Source organism: Sapajus apella, unplaced genomic scaffold (assembly GCF_009761245.1).
Source record: "Sapajus apella isolate SASKATOON/1434 unplaced genomic scaffold, GSC_monkey_1.0 scaffold49, whole genome shotgun sequence".
Lineage (NCBI taxonomy): Eukaryota > Metazoa > Chordata > Mammalia > Primates > Cebidae > Sapajus > Sapajus apella.
In genome coordinates this window covers 7371628-7397293 of record NW_022436989.1, presented here as the reverse complement: position 1 = coordinate 7397293, position 25666 = coordinate 7371628, and the positions used below count along the sequence as shown (strand labels likewise).

The 25666-nt window shown below is 37.3% G+C and overlaps 1 protein-coding gene and 1 long non-coding RNA gene across 14 annotated transcripts in view; both read right to left on the bottom strand.

The window, feature by feature from the left end:
• The window catches only part of RGS7 (regulator of G protein signaling 7), a 533759-nt gene that overhangs the window by 102292 nt on the left and 405801 nt on the right, over nt 1-25666 (bottom strand). The gene's annotated exons all lie outside the window — the stretch shown is intronic.
• Nucleotides 262-25022, bottom strand: LOC116526008. Its single transcript, XR_004257917.1, has 3 exons — nt 22977-25022; nt 7665-7675; nt 262-272 (listed from the first exon to the last, which is right to left on the bottom strand). It is a non-coding gene; the product is annotated as an uncharacterized LOC116526008 (long non-coding RNA).

Sequence of the window (25666 nt, the reverse complement as noted above, 5' to 3'; positions counted from 1 at the left end):
CTCCTCAACGAAATTCAGAAATGGTCATCTAGAACGTTGCTTTTCACAGCTCTACATATTTTTTTCTTACTATTGTTAAGCCTAAAGCTGCTTTCTTACATATTTTAGGTTGGGCCTAGAGGTCTCTCCATGCATAATAAACAGGAACCTAAGTGTGTGTGTAAACAGACTGTAACCTACTCTTGTACCAATCACTGAGTTTCAGTCAATCAAAAGCAGCTCACTGTTCAAACTGTATTAAATAAGGAAAATGTCAAGCTCAACCAATCTGGCTGTGTGTTCCTCACTTCTGTTTTCTGTAAGCTTTGTTCTGTTTTCTGTCCATAAATCTTTTAAACCATAGTCTCTCTCAACTTATTCTGGTTCAGGGCTGCCTAATTTGGAAATCATTCTTTGATTAATTAAATTCCGTTAAATTATTTATCTAAGATTTTTCTTTTAACTATCAATTTGAGTATAGATACTTGGTGTCTTTAGAGCTAAATATTTTGCCACTGGATCATGTAAATTTCAAGAATCAAGGATCTTCATTGATGTATTCATTCATTCAATACATCTTTTTGAATATCTAGTTAAGTGATACATATTGTCTGAGGAACTGGGAAGACTAAGGTATATAAGATGTAGTTCTTGAATTCCCAAGAGGATCACTCCAATGAAAGAGACAGCTGACTGATCCAGTCTTCATGACCACCATCTACTCTGGGGTCAGTGAAAGTCAAGAAAGGCTTTCCTAAACTGGCAATATGGTTGTTGAGTGTAAAGATCCTAGAGTGTTAAGCTAGCCATAAACTTTCTACATGCCTCAGCTTTTCTTTGATTATCTTGTCCACTGCATTATCAAGATAAATCCATTAATACGAATAGCTGCAATAAAGAAATCTTTAAGAAAACAATTTAGCTTTTAAGTGAAGAAGCAGGTGAGATTTTATATGGAAGACTCAGCAAGAGTTAATTTTCTTTCTCTTCCCTGATCCATTTAGCTTATGTTATACCAGGCGTATTTCCCCCATAGTATTTAAAAAACAAATATTTAACCATATTTCTCTGAAAATTATTTAGGAATAGGTCTTAATATCCTTCTATTTTGAAATGATATGAGAGCCTTCCCTTAATAAAACATCTTCATGGTGCTTAGAAAGACTGTATTTAAAAAAAAAAAAAAAAACTCCAAAACTTGAGAATATATAGTCCCTTAAATCTATAGTTCACTGATCAACTTATAAAGTTCTCTGAATACTCACAGGGGAAAATGAAACTCAGTTCTATTTTGCAATTTCCATTGCAATTTCTTCCTTGAAATTTTTAATTATTTTGAGTGGGATAAGAAGTTATTAAGCATATGAGATTTAAGAGCTTTTGGTAACTGATATATTATTGTTGTCTATCATTTTAATTCCACTTTGATTTAAACTCCAAAATTAATCATTTTAAACAATAAATGCTTATTTGGGCATTGATCAAGTTCTTTTCTCCAAACTGCTTCTCGAAATAGATTTCCTTTTTCTTGGTTTAATTTTCTTCTTATAGAAGGCTATCTTTAGTAGATCTCTTAGTGATGGTCTGTGAATGGGAAATCCTTCCAACATTGGTTGCCAAATTCAAATAATCTGGCTATACAATTTTAGGTTAACTAGTATTTTCTCTCAGGGCCTTGAAACTATTCTTCATTTCTGACCTTCATAAGTGCTTATACAATTTTGAAGATAGGATATATATTTATTCCTTTGCTCCTTTAAAATACTCCTTTATAAAAGTAAAATCTCTTTTTCCTTGAGTTTCTTCAGTTTGGGGAGGTGTGTCTATTGGTAGTCTTTAAATTTTCACCAACTGTAACTAGCCGTCAGTATATTTCAGAATTTGAGAATTCATGTCCTTGTTCAGTTCTAAAAACTACCTCAACTATGATTTCAGTAAATACTGCTGTTTCTTCTGCTCTCCTACTGAAACCCCCTACCGTGTTTTCTTCTGGGTCTAACACCTTTTTCTCTATGCCTTTTAACCTCTCTTCCATATTTTCCATCTCCTTATGCAGCTGTGCAGCATTCTAGATCCATCTTCAAATTTACTTGTTCATTGAGATTTTAATTATAATGACCGTATTTATTTGTAATAATATTTGTATTATTACAAGGTCTCTTTGGTTATCAAATCTTCCTGGAATTTTTCCTGATTTTTTCCTAATATTATCTAGCTTTCTTATATCATTTTTTTGTGGGTAATTTTGTATCATTTTAATGGTCTAAAAATATTATTTAGATTATTATTTTTTTTTTTTTTTGAGAGGGAGTCTCACTCTGTCACCCAGGCTGGAGTGCAATGGCACAATCTCTGCTCCCTGCAAGCTCTGCCTCGTGGGTTCAAGCGATTCTCCTGTCTCAGCCTCCCGAGTAGCTAGGACTACAGGCATGTGCCACCACAAAAATTAGCCTGGCTAATTTTTGTATTTTTTACTAGAAACAGGGTTTTATGACATTGGACAGGCTGGTCTTGAACTCCTGACCTTGTAATCTGCCCGCCTCAGCCTCCCAAAGGGCTGGGATTACAAGCGTCAGCCACCACGCCCAGACTGTTTAGATTACTCTAACATAAATTTCTTGTCAATCTGTTGACTTTCCTTTATGATATAGTATTTTCTTGGGTGGTTTCTCATGTTTGTGGCTAGCTTACCTTCAGCAGAGCAGATTTTCTTTTCTTATGGGAATTCCATGTGCAATGGACTAGGAATCAATCCTCTGCAGCAATTTTAGCTTTACTTTTTCCAGGTGATATAATTTGTATATTTGTCCCCACCCAAATTTCATGTTGAATTGTAATTCTCAGTGCCAGAGATGGAGCCTGGTGGAAGGTGTTTGGATCATAGCGATGGATTAATCCCGCATGGCTTGGGGCTGTCACATGATAGTGAGTTCTCATGAGATCTGGTCGTCTAAAAGCGTGTGGCCCCTCCCCCTCACCCCTCTCCCCCTTGCTTCTGCACTATGTGACATGTTTGTTCTCTCTTTGCCTTCCACCATGATTGAAAGCTCCCTGAGGCTTCATCAGAAGCCAACCAGATGCCAGCACCATGCTTCCTGTACAACCTGCAGAACCATGAGCCAATTAAACCTCTTTTTTTTTTTTTTTTTTTTAGAAATTACTCAGTCTCAGGTTATTTATAGCAATGCAAGAATAACCTACCACACCAGGTATTCCAAGAGCTTGAAAGCCTGAAGTCAGTTTTTATGTTTACTTATTGGCTTGGTGACTCCTCAGGGTTTGACTTCTAATATACTAACTTGTTTCTCTTTCCACTTCCTAACTGCTTCCCTGGGTTGGCTGACATAGTTATAACGGCTTGGTGTTGAGGTCCTGTCTTTCTTCTGGGGTCTGTCATTCCTCCTCACTATCTATGGTCTCCAAGTTATGTTCACTGTCACTTTGGGAGCATTACTCCTCGTCCCCACTCCTAGTGGAATATTAAATCCAATATTCTCCCAGACCTCTGCAGACTTTCAAACTTACCACTCTCCATTTAAATTCATTCTTTGTTTCTGACATCTAGTTACAGATTTTCTCTGATACAACTAGCAATGTGTTGTTACATTTTTAGCCACCATTTCTTTGAGTCTAAAGAAATAGGGCATTTGTTTTAGTTCTGACAATCCCTTATGTGAAGGACCAGTAGAGTCATCAAAATGTTTTTCTCTCCAGATTTTATTCAACAGAAATGCTGCTTTCCCTCAGGAAGTAGTCCCACAAAATGGTTTCCATAAATTCAATCAATTGGTAAGACAGAAGATCTCAGTTGAAAACTATTTCAAATGCAAACTACGAAAACCATCAGGGAGGTAGAAATCTAATATTTCTTGTCAACTATATAGAAAAATATGTCTTTGTAAACAATTCAATTTAAACTATAAAAAACTACAAATAAGCATTACAATCTTTTAGATGTTTCTCTACTTACTACAGAACCTTTGCTGTGAGGAGCTAATCTTATGTTAATATTTTGCCAAAGATGGTGAAATAAAATGCTAATTTAAAATAAGTATATTTTATTTGGCTACCGTTGTTTTTTTTTTCTGGAGTATACTATCATTATATTTCTTTGCACTTTTAACAGGGAAATTTTAGGACATGATTATATGCATGGTCTCTAGGTCACATTTTAAGCCACAAAACCAGAAAGACAAGATGTTTCTAATGTTTGACCTTGTCCCTTCTATTCAACTGTCATATATGCTCGTATATTCTTATTTTTAAAAAATAGAGACAGACTTTCACTGTGTTGCCCAGGCTGATCTTTAAATCAGACAAATGCAATTACTTGATTCCAAGATTGTCAATTACTGGTTTGTTTACAATAGGGAGAAACCAGAAAATAAAACTAAATATTTGAATGACTTTGGGTTTGTGGGACATCTAAATGACAGAATATCATGCAACTATTAAAACAATGTTTTTGTAGAGAATTAAGTGATATTAGTAACTCTGCATAACAATACCAAGCAAAAAATAGGACATATAATTGTATTTTGAAGAAAAACTAGCAAAATGCAACATACTATAATTTTAGAAATATGAATAATTCCTAGGTTTAGGTTGTCTTGTATTACCTTGCATTTTTTTTTTCATACTTTGAAAAATTTCTATAGGGAATAAAAATTACTTTTACAATAAAAAATGCGGCTGGGTGCATTGGCTCAGGCCTGTAATCTTAGCACTTTGGGGGACTGAGGCAGGCAGATCATGACGTCAGGAAATCAAGACCATCCTGGCTAACACAGTGAAACCCCATATCTACTAAAAAAAAAAACAAAACAATTAGCCAGGCGTGGTGGTGCGTGCCTGTAGTCCCAGTTACTCAGGAGGCTGGGACAGGAGAATCGCTTGAATCCAAAAGGTGGTGTTTGCAGTGAGCCAAGATCACACCATTGCACTCCAGCCTGGGTGACAGAGCGACATTCCATCTTCAAAAAAAAAAGCAAGAAAAACATATTGGTGTTCTGATAGCAAACTTTAAATAATCATAAAGGCAGAGTTAAAACTTTTCAAGATCACGCTGCACAGAATTATGAGTGATAAGAACATGGGTTATGCAACAAAGAATCATCTGTCAAAAGGAGGAGGAAACAAATGTATCACAGTGGGCCAGAAGATTTGCTCATCAGTGCTAGAACTTTCTGTGAAAATGGAAATGTGGTATGTCTGTGCTGTCCAATATGGTAGCCGTTAGCCACATGTGGCTATACAGCACTTGAAATGTGACTAGGAGATGAAGGAACAGAATTTTCAATTTAAGTAATATTTAAATTTAAATAGTCACATGTAATTAATGGCCTCCCTGTTGGATAGCACAAATCTACTTGATCACTTAAGGTTTATTGTCTATTCATTAGTGGGAAGAATAATATATTTATATCAATGATATGTTAATTATATATTAAAAATAAGTAATTATACATAATTATAGTTGGCAGAACTGGCCTAGTTATTTTCCCCACAACAATGCTGATCTTCCCATGATGAGTCCAAGATTTTGCAACATTTGGCTTTGGCTATGGTTTGGATATCTGACCCCTCCAACCCTCCGGTTGAAATTTGATCCCCAATGATGGACATGGGGCCAAATGGGAGGTGTTTGGGTCATGGGTGCAGATCTCTCGTGAATGGCTTTATGCCATCCTAGTGGTAATGAGTGAGTTCTCTTTTTAGCAGCCACAAGAGCTAGTTTTTAAAAAGAGCCTTGCTATTTCCCACCTCACTTGTGCTTCCTCTCTTGCAATCTGATCTCTGCACAAGTCAGCTCTCTTTCACCTTCAACCTTGAGAGGAAGCAGCCTGAGGCCCTCACCAGAAGATGCCGTCAACATGCTTCTTGTACAGCCTACAGAACTGTGAGCCAAATAAACCTCTTTTCTTTGTAAATTACCCAGCATCTGCTATTCCTTCATAGCAACACTAAATGAACTAAGACAGTTTTTAACTACAAAGGTGTCATCTGTTACTATTATTCATTCTCATCTTCATTCCAGGTAAGTAAATTCTCAGTTTTGGCTTCTCTTAGTTCCAAGATACAACACAAGTCATTCCTTGTTTTGGGGAGGAGAGAGTCAGGATGAAGAAAAGAATAAAATTCATTGAAAATTTAAAATTGAGATAATTAAATACATGAACTAAAAGTGAGTAATATAATACCTTCTCCCAGAAAAGATCAGGGCTGGGAGTATTACGAATCTTTGACATTTCTTAAAGTACATTTTGCTGCATTTTGTGTGTAACCAATGTGTAACAGCTCATCTTCGCGCGCACACGTGCACACACACACACACACACACACACACACAATCATTCTCAAATGTGAGAATAAAATTAAATTATTTTCTTACGTAATTTTGGAGTAAGTTTATTTAGAGTCATATGTTTTGTATTTTTACTGAAATATATGCTTGTCATCTGCAGTTTTATAAAAGGATAGCATTCATTCTCTCTCCCTTCCCCTGTCTCTCTCAATTTGCCCAGAGGGATTAATCAACAGAAATCTAAATTTTAGAAAACCTGTTTTAAAAGAGTATTTTTTTTCTCTATTTTGGGTTTTTGGTATAAACAAAACTGTTTTTTTCAATGGGTGTTGGGCAAAGAAGGTCTGGGAAAGTTTATATGAATTGCCAAGCATAGAATATTGATCGTTAGTCAATCAAGCTGGATGATACTGAACATTAGACTTAGTCCACAGAAGAATAATAGAGGTATAGGGATATAAACATATTTTAAAAATGTTGAATAAGGGACAATTCCAGTTTTTTTTTTTTTCAATTTCAGTTCACAATGCATAGTATTTTCAATGTTTCATGCATGGCTAAATATACAAACATCATAAATGATTCTATAAAAGCATTATAGGGTGCCTGCTCTTAAAAATTACCAGTAGCTAACACTTTTGCCAGTTCAGGGTACAAAAGAAATAAAGACCAGAAGGTGCTAAAATGACCCATATCACTATGGTTATAAATTTTGAAACTTACAATGCACACCTTAAAATCAACTTAAAATTTCCAAGGAAACCAATGAAGATATTTTAAGACAAGAATAATATGATTTGCAAATCAAAATCCATTTAAGATTGTTGCCACAGCACTATATGTTAATTGTTGCTTGCCCATATTTTTTTAGAAAGTCAGAAAAAAATATCTTAAGTTCCACGAATCCAGCAATAAATAAGACAGCAACCCTCATTTTCTTACCCGTCTGCTTCGTTAACATGATATATGTCAAACATAATGAAGAATATGTGAAGAGAACCCTTGTTACCAACAAAGATCTTGTAATGTCTTAAACAGAGAGAACAGAAAAACCAGAAAGCAGCAGCAATAGGTAGACAGAGAGAGGAAGGGAGGAAACTATTGACTGAGTAACTATGTATGATTGGAAATCAGATCTCATTTTACACCCAACTGTAACTGAGAAAACTGAGCCTCAAAAAAAAGTTAAGTCATTGACACAAGGTATCAACTATTAAATGCTGAGCCAGGATAGGAAACCCAGTTAGTCTGATTCCAAAACTTATATTCTTGTACAGCCTACCATACCGTGAGCCAAATAAACCTCTTTTCTCTATAAATTACCCAGCGTCAGCTATCCCTGCATAGCAACACTAAATGAACTAAGACAGTTTTTAATTACAAAGGTGGCATCTGTTTCTACTCTGTACTCTCATCTTCCTTCCAGGTAAGTACATTTTCAGTTTTGGCTTCTCTTAGTTCCCAGGTACAACATTCCTTCACAGCACAACACCTTTTAAAAGATACAACAACTTCTAAAGTAGCAAATGGTGCTACTTTGCTGATGGATCAGACAGAAGGAATGGGAGAATGCAATGCACTTGGGGTACTCAGTGGAAGTGCTGGAGTGTGGAGTTCAAGTCCTGAGAGAATGTATTCATGGACAAAGAAGTAGCCATCAGGGAAAGGTCATGCTGGAGCTACGCTGAAGTGTACAGCTTGTTTCTGGACTCTATTCCTCTCCTTGACTATAAGATGACACAGACCAGGGATCTCATCTCTACTCCCACCTTTGCATGAACAGAATGCCTTGCACATCACTAGGTGCACAATAAGTATTTGTAAATGTGTATTTTAAAAAATTGCTCATGTCAGTTATGATATGAAATTAATCGGTGAAAATGCTAGTTGGGACTGAATCTAGAGCTACTAATTTCCCAGGTTCCCTCTGACACCATCCGTCAGGCATTTAACCTTCAGAGTACACTCAGCAATTGCAAAGTAGTGTCCTGGTGACTCCGTTCCCAGACGTCCCCCTTAACATATTGAACTCTAGAGCGTTTCATCTGGTGGTTTGAACCAAGAATTGGAATAGTCATTTGAGCAGAGGAATTCTAGGTCCTCCATATAACCTAAGCAAAGACATTTTTTTTCCAAGCTAGAAAAACATGCCTAAAACAGAAATAGGTCTAAGCAGTCTTTGTAAGCCTTGCCATTTCCACCTCCCTCCAGGGAATCCAACCTGCGGGGCCACATTGGACCTTGACAAACAGCACAGTGATCTAGGAGTACAATGCGTTATCATGGTTGCTTTTATTCTAACAGCTGGGAGCTGGCCAAAGCTTTGCAAAGAAACCAGAAAGCAACAGCAGGGCACTGGGCTGCCTTAGAAAAACATTTCTTGGCTCAAAGAGGAACCTCTTTATCAAGAACCTGACACCTCAAACTTAGCAAAAAGGCATAGCTCAGGTCAATCACATAAAACACAGTTTGACAAAATTTGTCCCATAACAATGCTAGAAATATAATAGTATAATACATTTGGTATACTTAAGAGCCTGAGAAAAGGTACAACCGCTTAAGAATAAGTTATAGAAAATCTCTGTTAAATACTCCAAGGAAGGATTCAGGCATCTTCCTACTTATCTAACTTTTTAGTGTATTCTAAACTTGGCCGGGAAGGAGAGGTGTGATTGGCTTGGTGATTCCAGTAGCTCTCTGGTCCTTGGCTGCTTCACCTTTGCCTGAAACTGTTGAATGGGATGACTCCTTAGATTTCCTCCAGCTCTGACATTCCATGACTAAAGGAAGTCTAGCTTTAACACTAGCATTGACTTCCTGGGGCAACGGAGAGTTTTAATGTATGCAATTGTCATGCCAGAAAAAATTTCAAAACATGGCGAGGGTTCCTCAGGTTTATTCTCTCTTGTTCAGGAGAATAAAATCATATATTTTAAATATACTAGTATAAACCTTATGAGTAAAATAGTATAAATCTCTCTTCTGTTAAGAGAATGTAGAAATAAAATACTAAAGTTCCCCCACTCCTTCTTCGCTCAAGGAAAAGATGAACTTAGATATGTGCTTCCTTTTAAGCAAGTTTTAATGAAATAATTTTTTTTGGCAGGTCACTTGAGCTTTAAAGCAGTATTTTTGTTTCAAAAATAGCACAAAAAGTTGTTCTCCAACAAGCGATGCAGCAAGGGTGGAATGTTTTCCACCTAGGGTGTTAGTGAAAGGCCCTGTCTCTGAATGTCCCATGTTGAGATAACTTCAATGTTTGATCAAAAACTAAATCTTATCCCATAATAAGTGAGCAATGTTCTGTTTGCTCCATCCCTCACTATTAAGCAATGAAAAGACAAGGCCTTTCCTGTTGATACATTTGTCAACCAAGTTAAACACAGTGTCTTGTCAGCCTCAACTGCTAGACTTCAGGAGATGGAATTTTCATGAAATGAGAGTGCTGATTCATAAAATACATGCCATTAGTTTTAATTTAAATTATGAATAATCTTGTCCATGGTCTTCTTTTATTTTTTTAAAATTCCCTTCCATTCTTTGATTTTTAGAGTCTTTTACAAAGTCAGAACAGTTTGTGTTTTTACCATGGCCATCATGGTTAACTTTTTTTTTTTCTTTTGAGATGGAGTCTTACTCTGTCACCCAGGCTGGAGTACAATGGCATGACCTCGGCTCACCGCAACCTCTGCCTCCCAGGTTCAAGCAATTCTCCTGCCTCAGCCTCCTGAGTAGTTGGGATTACAGGCATGCGCCACCACGCCTGGCTAATTTTTAGTAGAGACAGGGTTTCTCCATGTTGGTCAGGTTGGTTTCGAACTCCCGACCTCAGGTGATCTGTCTGCCTCAGCCTCCGAAAGTGCTGGGATTACAGGCCTGAGCCACCACGCCCAACCACTAAGTCATGTTTCTACCTAAAACTTACCCAGAGTAAGATAACACAGCCATGGAATCTTCTACCCTACCTAAATGTGTCATAATCAAACGTCTTTGAAACTCAACTCTAAATGGTAGCATGGATGGAAAACTCTGATCCGATTTGCAAGGCTGGCTTAAAGGGCACAAGGAGATACAGTTATAAAAGGGCTGGACTACAATAAAAGTCACAGGCCAATAGATCTGTATAGTCAGGTTTTTGTCACGTAATTTATTAACTATGATAGAAACACAATTAAGAATACCAAATATTTCTCTGGCTCTTGACACAGTTGACTTAACCTTTTGCTGTCCAAAGACTTGAGGTTTCCTGTTCTGGGTGCTACTGGCAAATGTTCTAGTACTTGCATTTGGGATGCACAATTTCAACCACTGACTTATTGGCGCAGCCATGTGTGTATTGCAACTGGCCATTAAATTAAACACAGAGCCACCTGGCTTTAGTCCAGTCACTTCAGGAAGCATATTTAGCGTCGGTAGTTCTGCTTTATTAAAGGGCGGCAGACGTGCTCTTCTGTCCCTTTCGTTTATGGTTCTTCAGGGAAGTTCTGACATTTGGTTTTGTTTTGTGTTTGCTTTTGTATTTTTATATCTTGTATTTATCCTCGAATGTATTTTGAACACTTTTTTAAGGAATGAAATTCTTTTGTGTATCTATAGACATTTGCATGCTATACTGTTGTCAAGGTTCGGTTCCTCAAAAGCTCTTGCTGCTGTCAGGTGTGATGGACTCTATCCATCAAAGTTCTATGGAACACAGTTTGTATGTAAATAAATGTGGGGCATTTGGCCCTTGTAACCGGAGGATATTATGGTAGGCGAAATAAGCCAGAAGCAGAAAGTTAAACACCGCATGGTCTCACTCAGATGCGGAAGCTAAAACACAAAGTTGATCTTACAGAAGCAAAAAGTAGAACAGAGGAATCTAGAGGCCAAGCTAGATAGGAGGAAACGGGGTTAGGTAGAGATTTGTTAAAGGATAGAAATTTAGAGCTATATAGGAGGAATAAGTTCCAGTGTTCTGTAGCACCGTAACATGACTATAGTTAGCAATAATATATGGTTTCAAAGAGCTAGAAAGAGCATACTGAATGTTCCCAACACAAAGAAATAATAGTGTTTGAGATAATGAATATGCTAGTTACCCTGATCTAATCACCACACATTATATGTATTGCAACATCACTATGTACCTTATACATATGTACAATTATTATGTGTCAATTAGCTTTTTTATTTTTTTTTTTGAGACAGAATCTCACTCTGTTGCCCAGGCTGGAGTGCAGTGGTATGATCTCAGCTCACTGCAACCTCTGCTTCCCAGGCTCAAGGGGATTCTCATGCCTCAGCCTCCCAAGTGGCTGGAATTACAGGTGTGCGCCACAACGCCCAACTAATTTTTGTATTTTTAGTACAGATGGGGTTTTGCCGTGTTGGCCAGGCCAAGCAGTGATCCGTCTGCCTCAGCCGCCCAAAGTGCTGGGATTACAGGCCTGAGCCACTGTGCTCGGTCAGTTAAAAAAAAATTTTTTTTTTTAAAAGAATTCTCTTGTTCATTCCTACTACATCCTGGGCACGAAGCTAAACATCTGTGCCATACATTGACTGTCTTCCTCTGTCTCAGTCTCTCTCCTTTCATCAAAGTTTCCCTTTAATTCCCAAATACATCCAACTCCCTTCCATACTGAACACCATACCACTACTCAGCATCATTTCCATCTTGCAAGCAGGTTTTTTCTCTGTCTCTTTTTCCCCTTATCTATCCATCCACCCATTCATCCATCCATCCACCCATTCATCCATTCATCCACCCATCCATCCACCCATTCATCCATCCATCCACCCATCCATTCATCCATCCATCCACCCATCCATCCATCCACTCACCCATCCATCCATCCACCCATCCGTCTACCCATTCATCCACCCATCCATCCACCCATTCATCCATCCATCCACCCACCCATCCATCCATCCACCCATCTGTCTACCCATTCATCCAACCATCCATCCATCCATCCATCCATCCATCCATCCATCCATCTCTTTTCTCTCACTTCACTGCCAAATATTTGGGAAAGCAGTCCAAGCTTACTGCCACCTGTGCTTCTTCATCTCTCATCCTGTCCCTGAAATCTGATCTCCCTAACATCTCTCATTTTCTCTCATTGGTTATTCTTCTGGTGATTTCTTCTTAAATGTTTATGTTCTCTAGGTTTCAACTTGGGCCCTCTTTTTGTCTCAGTCCACATGTCCTCTCCGAATGATCTCATCTGTGACCATGGCTTTAACTATAACCTGACTCTAGTGACTAAAAAATCTTTCTGTCCAACACCAATCTTATGTTGTTACTTTAGAATGGAATAGCTCCTGCATACAGGGTGCCTATAGTTAAATATCCAGCTATCTGTAAGTCTTGCAAACAGAACAATGGTATGAAAATCCAGCTGAAAGACACTCATGTCTAGTGGACCATGAATGTAAGGCAAGTCTGACAGAGTGAGGAAAGCATAAAAACCAGTCAGAAACCTTGGGTTTCAATCCCGGCTCTATTGTTTTTAGTCATAGGGTAGGTCCTCTATCTATCTGACTGTGATTTTCACTTGTAGAGTATGGCTTACTGCACTTTAGAGATTTTCTATAAGGGATTAAATCAGATAATGTATTAAAGGTGTGATGTAAGCTGTTAAGTGTTACTCCAATTTCTGATATACTATTATTTAAAATGTAGTTTGACAAGCAGGAGTAACCATTTAAAATGAGATAAAAAGTAAAACCACCAGAAATACAAATATCAAATTAATTTGTCTCAGTAAACGAAATACATAATGGTTTTTGCACTTTAATATAAATCTGGAAGAGCTTATTAATAAGCCAATGCTTGAGCTAGTGTCCCAAATTCAACTGGTTGGGAAAGAGGCCAGTAATCTGTACTTTAAAATCATCCCCATTGTTATAGGAAAGTCAGGGCCACACTCTGAGAAACAGTGAAATATAATGCACTTGAGAGATGGCCAGTCCTCAAAATATTCCAGTGACTTGTAAAGGCTTCAGAACTAGTTCTTTCTTGGGAAGTACATTGCTTCTTCTGCTTAGTTCAAATTGTAATGAATTTCAAGGCTTCCAGTTTTGGGCTTTATACATAAAGCAATCACTTCTCCCTCACTCTCAACATACGCACACATAATTTTATATATACATACACACACACACACACACACACACACACACACACACACACACACACACACACATATGCATATTGTGTTTTCATTAATGGAATTTTTTTCCTGTATACTATATATGAGTAATAATGTAAAGACACAAAATAATACAGACACTAATTAGGCATCTTTGAATATCTATTGCTATAAAATATTTTCTATTTCTCGTTTTATATCTTTGCTGATGGGTTTACATGAAAAGACTACAAGCCTGCATACTCATGGGGAGGAAGGTGCCAAACCAGAAACCAATAGCACAGGTTGGCAGGAATTAAGGTCCACACACTTACCTCAGCATTTGGAGAGACAACCAGCAAAACACTTCCAAGCTGGTGGCTCAGTTAACATGTGAAGCTATTTTTAGTACAACAGAGAGCATTTCTAGAGATTGAGATTATAAACCAGTGATATATCCCAAACATATTAATATGATCTTAATTTTATTTTACAGATACCATGTTTTGGAATATTTTACTTTCCATGTGAATATTTTGTATTTGATATGCATGCACTATGCAAGTATGCATACAGTATATTTCTATGCATATGCACTATTCATATACATATATACCTGCATGTAAAAATTTGTGCAAGAGAGTAAATCAGATGTTTTAGGCCTTGTATAAATAAGGTAAAAGCCAGACCTTTTAATGATTTACGCAATTCATCAGAAGTTTTGTATTTTGAAATGACAAAAACTTGAAATATTTTAGAAAGGAGTAGAATACTTTGGGACATAATTTTCATTTTTAAGATGCCTTAAATATTTTAGTTTCTTTTAATAAATAGTCTTAAACAATAAGTTGGTTCTCACTGTTATATTAGGTAAATGGGTTTTGTTGTTTGTTTTTTTTTACTAAAATTAGTTTACGGTGAATATTTGTTAAAAGATTGTAATACCAATACCACCCTATATATCAGTAATAAAAACAAATGCAATCAATATGGCTCCTTTTTTATTAAGAAAGTTATATAAAAGTCCATCACTTCCACAAAGTAGGAGACTAGATTACTGCAATTTGGTTGAATCAGTGGATATTTTTAATGTTGCTTATTTTGTGCTTTAAAATTTCAGTTATCCCAGGGCATCCGTAATTTTGAATGATGATGGGATATTCCTGGTAAGATGTAATGTTTTATTTTTCTTCCTGGACCTATCTCTGATCTTGTTCCAGGACACATCAATTTAGAAACATTCATCGATTATGATAGCTTTGAGAACAAATATTGGAACATTAACATGCTAATTTTATTCTTCATAGATTGACAGTAGAATATGTATAAAGCTTAAAAACATGCAAGTCTTACTAGCATTCTGCTTAGATAAATACAATCTTATTTTATTTCTCTCTCCTTTTATCCATGCCCTGCCAACTGAGAGTGCCAGGTTTCTCTCCTTTTCTGTTCCATAGCAGCTCCAAAGCTAAAGGGAAACCAAGCAAAAAATAGCTACCTCAAAAGAGACATTTTCCATGACACTAATGGATGGATTTTAGACACTTTCCAAAGCTCACTGAAAAGGGAGAGCTCATGGAGAAGAAACAACCAACTTTAAGTCTCCCATTACTCTCAGAGGTTGACTTAGAGACTGTTCCATGTAGAAATACTGAAGGGGGTGTAATAAAGAAAGAAAAGTGGAAACAAAATAGATAAATAAATAAATAAGACAATGTAGTCATGCTTTGTTTATCCTTCTTTCCCTGGCAAAAATCTGCTCTCTGGAGTGTGCTCTGGCATTTAAGGAGCTTGGAAGTCAATCTCCCATCCAACCTCACCCACACACACACGAAAAAGCTGAAGACGTAAAAACCAATAATTCCTCTTAGATCCCTCAGAAGATTGATGTCAGAGGGCAAATCATTGACCCCATGATTGGAGAAAAAGACAGAAATGTACAGAGAATCATGACCTAGCGTAACAGAAGCCTTTGGGAAAAACCACCTTGGGATAGAAAACCTTAAACTGCAACTGACTACTTCTTCGAGGCTCAACGTGGACTGATTTGAGCATTAAAAACTCCTCTGGGGATCAAGGAGCAGTTTTTTTTTTTTTTTTTTTTGAGACAGAGTCTCACTCTGTGGCCAGGCCCCAGGCTGGAGTGCAGTGGCACAATCTCAGCTCACTGCAATCCCTGCCTCCCGGGTTCAAGCAATTCTCCTGTCTCAGACTCCTGAGTAACTGGGACTACAGGTGCACACCCCCATACCCAGCTAATTTTGTATTTTTAGTAGAGATGGCTTTTCACCATGTTGGCCAGGATAGTCTTGATCTCTTGACCTCATGATCTGCCTGCCTCAGCCTCCCAAAATGCTGGGATCACAGGCTTGAGCCACCACACCCAGCCCAGGGAGCAGTTTTAAGGGGGCTACCACGCATTTGTGACTTTTACTTCCAGAAGCCCTACTAGGTTTGCACAGTGAGGGTCAGGGAAAAATTTCCTGATGCTTCCAACAAGGGAGAGGGAAAAAGTAACCATTCTGAGATACGCCCAGATCACTCTGTTCTTCTTAACAAAGGTCTGTCTCAAGAGAAACAATATGACCTGGAGCCCAACAGATTGAGATTACAGCGGAGCCTAAACTACCCGGGAGTAGGGAAATACCCAACTCCAGCTCCCGGCTCCCTCTATCCTTCCTATTGCACCTAAAGAGGAAAAATCCCCAAAACCCAAGGAGCACTTCTGAAGATCACGGCCCAGGGGTACAGGCTCATTGTGGGGCTAAGCCCTAATCATAAGATTGTATAAAGCATCCCCTTCCCCTGCACCTTACCACAATACCAGTAGGGCTCCTGTATAACAACAGATGAATGTAATGGAAAGAAAAGCATGTCCCATACCCTATTTAAGGAGAAGTCTCTAGGAAAACCCAAAGACAATAGCGGAGAAAAAAAACACGGACATCAGAGGAGATTATTAGCCTCTAAAGCCTGTAGCTACAGCAAACAGTAAACGCAGCTCAATTCTTAGCCAGGTAAACATAAAACCTCATACTAATGGCCTGTATGCCTCATTTCTTTTATTTAGTACATCTGGCTCATCCTCCTGTCAACAACAACAAAAATTCCAAGGCATACTAAAAGACAAAAAACATAGTTTGAAGAGTCCAGAGGAAGCATGAGCACCAGACTTAATATGGAAAAGATATGGGAATCATCGGACATGAAATTAAAAGGAAGTATGATTAAAATACTAAGGGCTCTAATGGAAAAGTGAGCCACCTGTAAGAACAGATAAGTAATAAGCAGAGGGGGGAAACTCTAAGGAAAAATCAAAAGGAAATTCAAGAAGTCAAAAACATTGTAGTAAAAATGAAGAGTGAAAAATTAGTTCATCAATAGACTGGACATGATTGAGGGAAGAATCAATAGAGTTTGGACATGTGTCAGTAGAAACTTCCAAAGCTGAAATACAAAGAGAAAAAAATACATAAAAAAAGAGAGAACATGTCAGGCGCAGTGGCTCATGCCTATAATCTCAGCACTTTGGGAGGCCAACGTGGCTGAATCACCTGAGGCCAGGAATTCAAGACCGACCAGGCCAACATGGTGAAATCCTGTGTCTACTAAAAAAACAAAAGAATTAGCCAGACATGGTGGCACATGCCTGTAATGCCAGCTACTAGGGAGGCTGATCATAAGAATTGCTTGAACTTGGGAGGCAGAGGTTGCAGTGAACCAGGATCACACTTGCACTTCAGCCTGGGTGATAGAGCAAGGCACTGTCTCAAAAATAAATAGATAAATAAATAAATAATAAAAAGTGTGCGAGAGATGACAGAATGTCTAAGACCTGTGGGGTAATTATAATATAAAAGGTATAACATACATATCATGGGAAAATTAGAGAAGAGAGAAAAGAACAGAAGACATATTTGAAGCAATAATAACGGAGATTTTCCCCAGGTAATGGTAGATATTGTTATGAGCTTAATTGTGTCCTCCTGTTCCCCAAGCCTCAACTTATGTCAAAGCCCTAACTCCAGGTAACCTCAGAATGTGACTGCATTTAGAGATAAAGCCATTCAAGAGGTAATTAAGGTCACATGAGGTCGTAAGGGTGAGGTCCTAATCCAATAGGACCAGTGTCCTAAGAGGAAGAGACTCAGGAGATGGGCCTATATGAGAAAAGGCCCTGCAGGGACACGGGAAGGTGGCCTTCTAAAAGCCAAGGAGAGAGCCTTAAGGGCAATCAGTCCTGCCAGCACCTTGTTCTTGGACTTCTAGCATCCAGAGCACTTCTCCCCTCACGCTTATTATGAGAAAGTAAATTTCTATTGTTTAAGCCATACAGTTTGTTATATTTTGTCATGGTGGCTCCAGTAAATGAATCCACCAAGCCACTCAACCAGGAAACTCAAACAACACCAAACAGGATAAATATCAGAGCAACCACAGACATACCATATTTTAACTTCAGAGAACCAAACATGAAGGGAAACCTTGAAAGGGGCAAGGGTGGATGGGGTGAGGAAAACCTCACCTGGAGAGAAACAGAGATAATAACACTTTGAACTTCTCATCAGAAACCATGCAAGCAAGAAGACAATGGGGGGATATATTCAAAGTCTCTAAAGAAAAAACTCATTAACCTAGAATTCTATATCCTGTGAAATTATCAAAAGTGAAGGAAAAATAAAGACTTTCTTAGATAAACAAAAACTGAGAGAATTTGTTGACAAAAGACCTTCCTTGAAAAGAATGTTTAAAAACAGTTCTTCAGAAAAAGGGAGAGAATGATATAGGTTGAAACTACATAAAGAAAGGAAGAAGATTAGAGAAGGAAAAAATGAGGCTCAAACAAAATCTCTTTAAAAAAATTTCTTAATTGATTGAATGGACAAAAATTTGTTCAAAATGATAGCAGCAACAATGTAATCGGTGATTATAGCCTAAAGGAAAGGAACGACAGCAATAGTCTAGGAGACAAGAAGGAGAAAGTAGGAATACTCTGTGATGGGATGCTTGCATTATATGTTAGGAGTACAGTGTTATCTACAAATGGACTTGGATTAGTTGTAAATGTATACTGCAAACTCTAGAAAAACCTTAACACATTTAAAAGGAATTATAATTGATACTGGGCAAAAAGAGAAAACAGAAACATATAAAATGTTCATTTAAAATTAGAGAAGGCAGAAAGAGACAGAAAGCCAAAAGGAAACTAATATAAAACAGTTATAAACACGAATGTAACAGTTACAGATATTAAACCAACTATATTAATCACTTCGAATGTGAATGATACATATGAAGTAAAAGACACGGACTATCAGAGTGGATATAAAACAGTACCAACTATATTCTGTTTATAAGAAGCTTGCTTTAAATACAAAGACACAGACAGATTAAAAGTGAAAGGATGAAGAAAGATATGCCATGCTAAAACTGATCAAAATAAAGCTAGATTAGAAAAATTAATTTTAGACAAAGACTCTAGAAAAAAAATTTCTAAATTTTCTAGATAAAGTTCCTTTATTGCATAACAATAGCGGATTCAATTCTCCAGAAAGATATAACAACCTTTAATGGGTATATACTTAACAACAGGTCATGAAAATACTTGAGGTTAAAACTGACAGATTACAAAGAGAAATGAACAGTTACTATCATTGAAGGCTTCAATACACATATATCTGTGGTTGACAGATCTAGCAGGCAGAAAATCAGGAAGGACAGAGTTGAACTGAGCAGCACCATCAATGAGCTAAATTTAATGGCCATTTAGAGAAAAATTAACGCAACAGCAGCAGAATCCATAATCATCTCAAGTTCTCATGACATGCATCAAGACAGACCACATTCTGGGATATAAGACACACCTTAAAAATGTAAAAGAGTAGAAATCTTTCAAAGTATGATCTCAAACAACAGGATTAAAGTAGAAATCAACAACAGAAAGATAACTGGAAAATCTCAAAGCACCTAAAAATTAAACAATACACTTCTCAATAACACACGGGTCAAAGAAGAAGTCTCAGGAGAAATTTTAAAGTATTTCAAGCTAAATGAAAATGAAAATACATGTTATCAAAATCCACAGGATGTAGTGAAAGCTTTCTGCTGGTGGGCACCTCTGAAGAAGCATCGTTAAAGTCTCTCTTCTCCCTGTGATCACGTCTAAGTCAGAGTCTCCCAAAGAGCCCGAACAGCTGAAGAAGTTCTTTATTGGAGGGCTGAGCTTTGAAACAGCCAATGAGAGCCTGGGGAGCCATTCTGAGCAATGGGGAACGATCCCCGACTGTGTGGTCATGAGAGATCCAAACACCAAGCGCTCCAGGAGCTTTGGGTTTGTCACACACGCTGCTGTGGAGGAGGCAGATGCAGCCATGAGTGCAAGGCCACGCAGGCGGAGGGAAGAGAGGTGGCACCAGACAGCTGTCTCACGAGAAGATTCTCAAAGACCAGGTGCCCACTTAACTGTGAAAAAGATATTTGTTGGTGGCATTAAAGAAGACACTGAAGAACATCACCTGAGAGATTATTTTGAACAGTATGAAAAGCTGAAGTGATTGAAATCATGACCGACTGAGGCAGTGGCAAGAAAAGGCGCTCTGCCTTTGTAACCTTTGACGACCATGACTCTGTGGATAAGATTGTCATCCAGAAATACTGTACTGTGAGTGGCCACGGCTGTGAAGTTAGGAAAGCCCCATCAAAGTCCAAGTGGCTCTGGAAACTGGTGGTGGTCATGGAGGTGGTTCCAGTGGGAATGACAACTTTGGTCATGGAGGAAATTTCAGTGGTCATGGTGGCTTTGGTGGCAGCTATGATGATGGTGGATATGGTGGCAGTGGGGATGGCTATCATGGATCTGGTAATGAGGGAAGTAATTTTGGAGGTGGTGAAACTACAATGCTTTTGGCAGTTACAACAATCAGTCTTCAAATTTTGGACCCGCAAAGGGAGGAAACTTTGGAGGCAGAAGTTCTGGCCCCGATGGTGGTGGAGGCCAATACTTTGCCAAACCACAAAACCAAGGCAGCTATGGCGGTTCCAGTAGCAGCAGTAGCTATGGCAGTGGCAGAAGATTTTAATTAGGAAACAAAGCTTAGCAGAAGAGGAGAGCCAGAGAAGTGACAGGGAAGCTACAGGTTGCAACAGATTTGTGAACTCAGCCAAGCACAGTGGCGGCAGGGCCTAGCTGCTACAAAGAAGACGTGATTTAGACAAATACTCATGTGTATGGGCAAAAAACTCAAGGACTGTATTTGTGATTAATTGTATAACAGGTTATTTTAGTTCCTGTTCTGTGGAAAGTGTAAAGCATTCCAACAAAGGTTTTAATGTAGATTTTTTTTTTTTTTTTTGCATGCATGCTGTTGATTGCTAAACCTAATAGTCTGATCATGACACTCAACAAATGTCTTTTTTTTTTAATGTGCTGTGTAAAGTTAGTCTATTCTGAAGCCATCTTGGTAAATTTCCCCAACGGTGTGAAGTTCAAATTCCTTCAGGGTGATGCCAGGTTCTATTTGGAATTTATATACAACCTGCTTGGGTGGAGAAGCCATTGTCTTCAGAAACCTTGGTGTAGTTGAACTGATAGCTACTGTTGTGACCTGAAGTTCACCATTAAAAGGGATTCCCCAAGCAATATCATGGAATCATTGGTTATAAAAATGATTGTTGGCACATCCTATGCACTATATCTAAACTGAATAATGGTACCAGATAAAATTATAGGTGGGAATGATGCTTGTGTATCACCCATTATCATGTATAATCAATAAATGATTTAATTATCTTGAAAAAAAAAAGAGACTGGATGCTTTCCCACTAAAATCAGGAAAAATGCAAAAATTTCCCCTCTCACTATTTGTATTTGGTACTGAACTGGAGTCTTAGATAATGGAATAAGACAAGGAAAAGAAAGAAAAGGTATACATTTTGAAAAGGATGAAATAAATCCTTGTTCAGGAAGACATGTCTGTCTACGTAGAAGATCCCAAAGAAACAATAAAAACTCCTAGAAGTCAGTGATCATAGCAAAGTTGCAGAATACAAAAAAAGTCAGCGGTTTTCTTAAGTACCAGCAACGAAAAATCGAAATATGAATTCCAAAACAAAATACTATTTATATTAGCAGCAAAACTTAGCATACATCTAACAAAGCATATAGAAGATATATATTAATAATAGCAAAAAATTCTTTTAAAAGAAATCAAAGATCAAAATCAATGGAAAGATATACCAAATAGGTGGATAGGAAGACTCAATATTGTTAAGATGTGAGTTCTTTCCAACTTGACCTGTGAATTCAATGCAATCTCAATATAAATCCCAGCATACTTTGAGGACATTGGCAAGCTGATTCCCAAATTTAAGTGGAAAGCGAAAGACCCCAGATAGACAACACAACATTGAAGAAATACAAGGACCGAGAGCTGACACCACCAGACTTCAAAGCTTGCTATAAATCTAAAGTACTCAAAGCAGCATGGTATTGGCAAAAGAACAAAAATAAATAAATCAGGGAAACAGAACAGAGATTTCAGGAAGACTCAGATAAGGCAGAAAAGGCAGTCGAATGGGAAAAGATCCTATTTTCAAAAAATGGTGCTGGAACAACTAGACCTCTATATGCGAAAGAATGAATACAGAATCCAGATTTTTACAAACTTCACAAAAATTAACTTAAAATAGATTATAGACCTAAAAATAACATGTAAAACTATAAAACCTTTAGATTTAGAATATAACAGGAGAAAATCTAGGTGACTTTGAGTTTGGCAATGAGTTTTTAGACACGGCATCAAAAGCACAATCTGTGAGAGAAAAACTAAGTTGGATTTTATTAAAATTTAAAACTGTGATTCTTTTAAATACGCCATTAAGACAATGAAAGACAAACTACAGACTGGGGGAAACTCTTTGCAAAACATATCTGATAAAGCACCGGTATCCACAATATACAAGGAACTCTTAGAATTCAACAAGAAAACAACAACCCAATAAAAAATGGGCAAATTATAATATCTGAACAGAAATCCCAATAAAGAAGATATGCACCAGATAAATATGCATATGAAAAGGTGTTCAATATCATATGTTATTTGAGAATTGTAAATTTAAATAACAATGAGACACCATATCTATTAAATGGTTAAAATCCAAAACACTGAAAACACTAAATGCTGGCGACAATGTGGGGCAACAAGTACTTGCATTCATTGCTGGTAAAAATGCAAAACAGTATAGCCACTTTGGAAGACTGGAAGTTTCTTACAACGCTAAATATACTCTTACCATATGATCCACTCTCCTGGGTATTTGGTTAAATGAATTGGAAACTTATGTCTTCAAAAAAAAAAAATCTGTACATGAAGGTTATAGCAGCTTCCTTCATAATTGCCATACGTGGAATCGATCAAGATGTTTTTCAATGGGTGACTGGATAAACTATGTTATATTCATACAATGGAATATTCGGTGATAAAATGCCATGAAATAGCCTTCCATGCAAAGACATGGAGAAACTTTAACACATCTTTGTGTTAACTTGTGCTCTTAAGTGAAAGAAGAAAAGGCTCTACACTGTATAATTCCAACTGTATGAGGTTCTGTAAAAGGTAAAACTATGGAGACAGTAAAAAGATAAGTGGTTGCCAGGGGTTAGCGTAAGGGGATGGAGAACTAGGCAGAACACAGAGAATTTTCAGGGCAGTGAAACTCAATGTCGGATAAATGATATTATACATTTCTGAAAACCCACAGAATGTATAACACAAAGAATTGACCCTAATAAAAACTATGGATTTTTGTTAACAATTATGTATTAATATTGGCTCATTAATTGTAACTAATGTACCATATTATGGTAAGTTTTTAATTAGAGGGGAAAGTATAGGTGGCACTGAGGCATTTTATTGGAACTCTCTTCACATTTTGTTTAATTTTCTGTAAAACTTGAGCTTCTCTAAAAAGATGAAGTCTATTAATTTTTAAAACTCTGCTCCCTAGAACACGATCTTAGGAGCCACTAACACCTGGCTTCAAAAACAGACATAGCAGGGTTGGATTCATTAAAAGCGAATGACAAAGGCTTGGAAAGTTCTTCAGAGGACAAAAAAACAGAACTGTAGAGGCCCTCGTATAAAACAAGCGACTGTGTAAATTAAATGCCAAAGAGAATCCAGATGAAAAATAAAGCCACACGATTTGTGTTAATGGAATGGATATATTTGAAAACACTGCAATGTTTTAGATAAACTAATAAATAATGTCTACTTTTGGAAAAATGAAGTTCTTTTGTTTTCCCCAAAATCTCAAGTTCTCAGTTTTCTAATATTATACGTAACAGAATTATGATTGCAGTATGCAGATATTTAAGGCACTGTTATTTTATCAGCTATTCAAGGTTCACGGCACAGTTCTAAAGTCATAGAGGCTATTAATTTGGTTTTGTTTTATGTGTTTATTTCAAAATTCCTTTAAATTAGCTCACTGTGTATTTGATCTCTTTGGCTGATTATAAATTCCTTGTCATCTCTAACCCAAAACAAAGCTTTGGATATGGCAAGCTTTCTACCAATGGTAACTGATAACTTAAAATCTGTCCCCGAAGGAAAAATTACTGTTTATCCCAAAGCTGCTGAAATTATTTTATGTCAGCCTACAATTGCTGTGGCTGGACAACTAGTGCTGGCCTCTTACTACCATATATGAAGGATTTATTGATTCTCAATATCCTTTTGTTATTCCTTTAGTGTGGTTTTGGCAAGTGGAACTTCATCTTGTATAGTTGTTTAGGGGCACTACACACTGTCTCTCTCCCCAGGTCTGAAAACCTTCACAACATACTAGAGAAAAGACAGGCGCTCGGCTGAATATTTACTGAGGCATAAATCATCGCCCTACAAGATAATGTGATGTTTTGAACAATATTCATTGTTTCAATTTGAAGGTTCTCATGTTGGGAACTAATTTTTCTTTTTGCAACTGTCCTATGTTGGTTTTGCCATACACACCAGAAAAATCTGTATCTCTCCCACACACATCTCTCCCTTCCATACTAAATACATATATTTTTTTCTGGCTAAATATTCCTTGTCCTTAAAATTCTGTTCACTTAACGTGGTTGCCATGATCTTGACAAAATCTACATTGTCATTAAGGTCTTTTAAGATGGCCTAACAACCAAATGCAATGTTAATTGTATTAGACTAGGATGGGGTGAGTGACAGTCACCTCAGGTGCAAAATCTATGAGGGGTGTCAAAAAATTCAGTAATCGAAATAAAAAATATGTTAATGCAACATTCGAAAAAATAAAAATTAATCAAAATAAATAATATTTTAGTGCAGTATTTGGAAAAAATAAGAATGCAAAATGTTCAAATGGACAAAATATCAAATGGACTAGGATTTGGGTATGATGGGTAAGATGAGTCATACAAATACAGGGGCAGCTCCTGTCTGTACTGGACATTTCAATTTCTTGGAGTTCAAATCCTATCTGGACATTAGAGAGTCAACCCTTGAAAGGAGATAGCCTAAAGACATTGTTCCCTTTGTACTCCTCTAAAAAAAAAATAATTTGAACTTTTGTTTTAGATTCAGTGGGTACATGTGCAGGTTTGTTACATGGGTATATTGCCTGATGCTGAGGTTTGGGGTATAATTGATCCCAATGCCCAGGTAGTGAGCATAGTCTCCAATAGGTACTTTTTCAGCCTCTGTACCCCTCTATCATTCCCCCCAAGTAGTCCCTCTTGTCTATCATGCTTATCTTTATGTCCATGTCTACCCAATGTTTAGCTCCATTATAAGTGAGAACATGTGGTGTTTGGTTTTCTTTTCCTGTGTTAATTTGCTTCAATAATGCCCTCCAGCTATATTCATATTGCTGCAAAGGACATAATTTCATTCTTTTTCATGGTTGTGTAGTATTCCATAGTATATATATATTACATTTTCTTTATCCAATACACCATTGATGAGCAGCTAGGTTCATTTCATGTCTTTGCTGTTGTGAACAGCACTGTGATAAACATACAAATGTAGATTTCTTTTTGGTAGAATAATTCATTTTCCTTTGAATATATACCCAGTAATGGGACTGCTGGGATAAATGGTAGTTCTATTTTCAGTTCTTTGAGAAATCTCCAGACAACTTTCCACAATGACTAAACTAATTTACATTTGCACCAATAGAGTATAAACATCCTGTTTTCTCCATAGCCTTGACAGCATCTGCTATTTATCGACTTTTTAGTAATAGCCAT